Source organism: Brassica oleracea, chromosome C8 (assembly GCF_000695525.1).
Source record: "Brassica oleracea var. oleracea cultivar TO1000 chromosome C8, BOL, whole genome shotgun sequence".
Lineage (NCBI taxonomy): Eukaryota > Viridiplantae > Streptophyta > Magnoliopsida > Brassicales > Brassicaceae > Brassica > Brassica oleracea.
The window spans coordinates 2649019-2653844 of NC_027755.1; positions in this window are offsets into that span (position 1 = coordinate 2649019).

The following is a 4826-nucleotide window of genomic DNA, read 5'->3' on the forward strand; positions in this document are numbered from 1 at the left end:
GGGAGTGGGTAAAAAGGAGTGAAAAGCTCGTTTGTGCGTGTGGAGCCCGTAGAGCGTGGGATTGGTCGATCCACATGGACCGGATCGGTCGATCTAGTGCATGTAAGCTTGGGATCGGTCGATCCACATGGACCGGATCGGTCGATCTAGTGCATGTAAGCTTGGGATCGGTCGATCCACATGGACCGGATCGGTCGATCTAGTGCATGTAAGCTTGGGATCGGTCGATCCACATGGACCGGATCGGTCGATCTAGTGCATGTAAGCTTGGGATCGGTCGATCCACATGGACCGGATCGGTCGATCTAGTGCATGTAAGCTTGGGATCGGTCGATCCACATGGACCGGATCGGTCGATCTAGTGCATGTAAGCTTGGGATCGGTCGATCCACATGGACCGGATCGGTCGATCTAGTGCATGTAAGCTTGGGATCGGTCGATCCACATGGACCGGATCGGTCGATCTAGTGCATGTAAGCTTGGGATCGGTCGATCCACATGGACCGGATCGGTCGATCTCACGTCCTGTGCGATCAATACTTCTCATTCGGTCCATTGTTCGGTCCATCTTGCTTCTGAATAAATCCCGAATGCGTTCTTTTCTTGCAAGCTATCTAGTAACCTGCATATTACACTTAAGAACACCAAAACGCATCAAATAGACCAAAACATTAATTAAAACCGACCATTTAATTTCTCCAAAACGAGTTTAAAACCGCTAAAAACACGGAATATCACCCAACTTGCCACAAAGATAATGAAATTGTTGTACACCTAACCCCTTTGTAAAAATATCTGCCATTTGCTCAGTGGCATGAATCTTCATTGTTTGAAGCTTACCTGCCGTAATCTCATCCCGAACAAAATGACAATCTTTTTCTACATGTTTCGTTCTTTCATGAAAAACTGGGTTCCTTGCTATATGTAACACAGCCTGATTATCACAATACAGTTGGACAGGACCCTTATGTTTGATTCCAAAACACTCCAGTAGCTCACAGTTCCATTTCAGCTCTGAAACTGTATCCGCTATTGCTCGGTATTCAGCTTCCGCTGATGACCTAGACACCACTCTTTGCTTCTTTGTTTTCCAAGCTATGAGTGAATCTCCCAACATTATCACAAAACCCGTTAATGATCTCCTCGTCATAGCACAAGCGGCCCAATCCGCATCACAATACGCTGAAATATGCAAGTCATCCTTCGCAGTGAGCAATATACCTTGACCCGGAGAGCTCTTAAGATACCGCACCACTCGTAATGCACCAAACCAATGTTTTTGTTGAGGTTGATGCATGAACTGAGCCAACACATGCACAATGTATGATAACTCAGGTCTGGTAATCGTTAGATACACCAGTCTGCCCACTAATCTTCTATACTTCTCGGGATCCTTAAACAAATCATCTCCGTCAGCTGTCAATGTATGATGCTGTTCCACAGGCGTTGCTACTGGTCGGCCTCCCAATAGACCGCATTCAGCTAATATATCACACGCATACTTTCTTTTAGATAAGTATATCCCTATTGAAGATCTAGCTACTTCCAATCCAAGAAAATATTTCAAATAGCCTAAATCCTTCCAAATACTCTTTAAAAAGATTCACAGCTTCCTTATCATTGCCTCCTATCACCAAATCATCTACGTACACAATCACATACAACTGAAGTCCCCCGCGCTTCAATGAGAACAATGAGTAGTCTTGCTTATGTTGAGTGAAACCGTACTCTTTCAAAGACCCCGCAAGCTTACTGAACCAACATCGAGGTGATTGTTTCAATTCGTAGATCGATTTTCTAAGCTTACAGACCTTTTTCCCATCTGCATCCTTAGTCTTAGACCCCGATGGAAGCTTCATGTATACTTCTTCTTCTAAATCTCCATGCAAAAATGCATTATGCATATCATTTGGTGAACTTCCCAATTTTTCGCTGCTGCAATTTCGAGAAACGTTCGAATCTAGATATCTTGACAACATGAACGAACATCTCATCATAATATATGCCATCCTTTTGTCTATTTCCAAGTGCTACCAACCTCGCTTTAAACCTTTCTATCGTCCCATCAGCGTTAAACTTGATAGTAAATATCCATCGACTTTCCCGGTGGTAACTCAGTAACATCCCATGTGTGATTGATCTCCTCGCATCCATCTCCACTGTTACAGAATTTTTCCATCTTTCATCTTGTATTGCCTCATTATACGTTCTCGGTGGTACATTAGCTGTAATCGCTGCCAGAAAAGCCTGGTGTGCATCCGAGAAACGAGCACAATTCACATAATTTGCAATGGGATAGGGAACTGTACCTGTAGATGACGTGTCTGGTGTTGGGGTTGAACGTGATGGGTTCGCAGCCTGAGCCGTGTATAAGACATAGTCGTGGAGCTTTGTAGAAGGTCACTTTTCTCTCTGACCTCGACCAAACTCATGAGAAGCAATTATTTGATCTATGATCTGTTCCTTCTCTGTTTCATCCTCTTCCTCATTCTCTTCTGTTTCATTCACCACCACTTGGTCTTGTGGTTCACTTGGCACTGTTGGTTCTGCACTCATTGAAGGTATCACTGTTTCGATGGCCAGATGTGTTTCATCATCAGCAATGAGAAAGTATGAGGTAGTAATTCTTCTGTTTTCTTCTCTTCTCTCGTCATGAATGAAAAACTATTCTCATGAAAAACCACATCCCGTGTGATGAAAAATTCTCCTGCTTCTAAATCATATACTTGCCAACCTTTTTTTCCAAACGGATACCCAATGAACACACATTTTCTGCTTCTTATAGCAAATTTATCCTTATCTCTATTTTCTTATGTGCATAGCATAGACAACCACGTACCTTCAAACTCTCAAGTTCTGGTACTGTTCCAAACAACATCTCGTACAGTGCCTTCCCTTGCAGGAGCGGTGTCGGTGTTTGGTTAATAAGATGACTCGCAGCGAACAAATTCACCCCAAAATTTGCTTGGAACATCAACGCCCAAGCCACATTCAGAATGTGTCTATGTTTTCTCTCCCCTCGGCCATTTTGATGAGGTGTTGCTACACACGATGTCTGATGCACAATCCTTTCCTTCGCAAAATGATTCCGCATACATAGGAACTCTGTACCGTTATCACTTCATATAATTTTGATCCCTTTTCCGAATTGTCTATCTACCATTGCCATGAAGTTTTGAAAAATCACAGCTACCTCACGTTTTTCACTCATCAAAAAAATCAATACTGCACGCGAGAAATCATCCACAATTGTTAAGAAGTATTTAGCTCCTGAAGACGAAGGAGTTTTGTATGGCCCCCATACATCACAATAGATTAAATCAAAACTTGCTGCAGCTTTATTATCACTTTCAGAAAAAGAATCTCTGGTTTGTTTAGCGCTAAAACAAGTGTCACACACCACATCAATCTCTGGTGATTTTGTCATACTAATAGAATGCGATAAAAGAGATAAAACACGGTCTGAGGGATGATCCAGTCGACGATGCCACAAGCTCCTTGAACCCGAACTAGCAGCTGTCTTATATGCCATTCCTCTGATCGATCCTTTGAAGATGAAAACCCCATCACGTTCTTCACTCGCACCAATCACTGTCATCTTGGTATGGTCCTGCAATACACACAAGTCAGATGTAAAGGTTATAGATGATCCTTTAATCAGCTTCAACAAGTTTGCCACAAAAATCAAAGAACACTTTAAGTTTGGAGCATAAAGTACTCCTCACAGCCACATATCTCCACCTAGGAAAATATCTCCCTGTTTTATTGCGATTGTGTGATCTCCATCCGGTAACCCAATAGAACAAGGCGCTATATCAACTATATTTGTCAAATACTCTAGATTCCAAGTCACATGGTGGGATGCTCCTGTGTCTATTATAAACTCGATAGATTCAGGGTTACCGTTAAGTTTCTCACTCTGGCCGGTACGAGGCGTATTGAACAAGGTCATAAGTGTCTTCCATTAATCATCATTCAAGGGGGGCTTATTGTACTAAGGATTTGGGAGAATTCTGGTTTTTGTTCAAATCTCTCCTTATTGTATCTAATATTTATAAAAGTTCTATCAAATCCACCCTTATTGAATTAATCATTCATTCAAATTCTTTCAAATCCCCCCTTATTGGAAAACAAGGATTTCACTCCTAATATTTATCAAGAGTTATTTGGAATTATTAGGTAATTGGTTTTATAGACAAAATTCACCGGAAACAAATACCATCTAATGAGATGGTATTTCAAAATAAATAAATAAAACATTTTTTTTCATCTTCTTCGTCTAATCTACGTCGTCTGTCTCTTCTTCATTAGCTTTGGTCTTTTGACACTGCCAAGACTAGATATATTTGAGTGTCAATTTTAATTCGATGGAGGAGTACCAAGTGCAGTTAACTATGGCGATCAACATCTTATCATGATCCCAGAGAATGCACGTCTCAGCTTGAGTCGATGTGCGGATTGCCCTTGGGTTTGTCGTTAAACTTATGTCACGTGGAGGATTCTGATCATTTGATTATCAGGATCGTGGGTTTAGAGGAATCATGATTATCATAAATCTCAAACTTTTTTTTCATCTCTTTGTGTTGCTGTTCATATCCAGTTTTGAAACCATCCAAGTTACCACGACAGAAGTGGAGATTCTGGTCATGCAAATGTATTATATCCGTGCACAGTGTTGAGGAAGTCATAATCGTGTGAAACAACAACCAAAGTATTCTTCCAGCGACATATACTCCTCTAACCAGAGAACTGCTCTAAGGTTGAGATGGTTGGTGGGTTCATCTAACAACAAAAGAGTAGGTTGCACAAAGAGAGCTCTGGCTAAC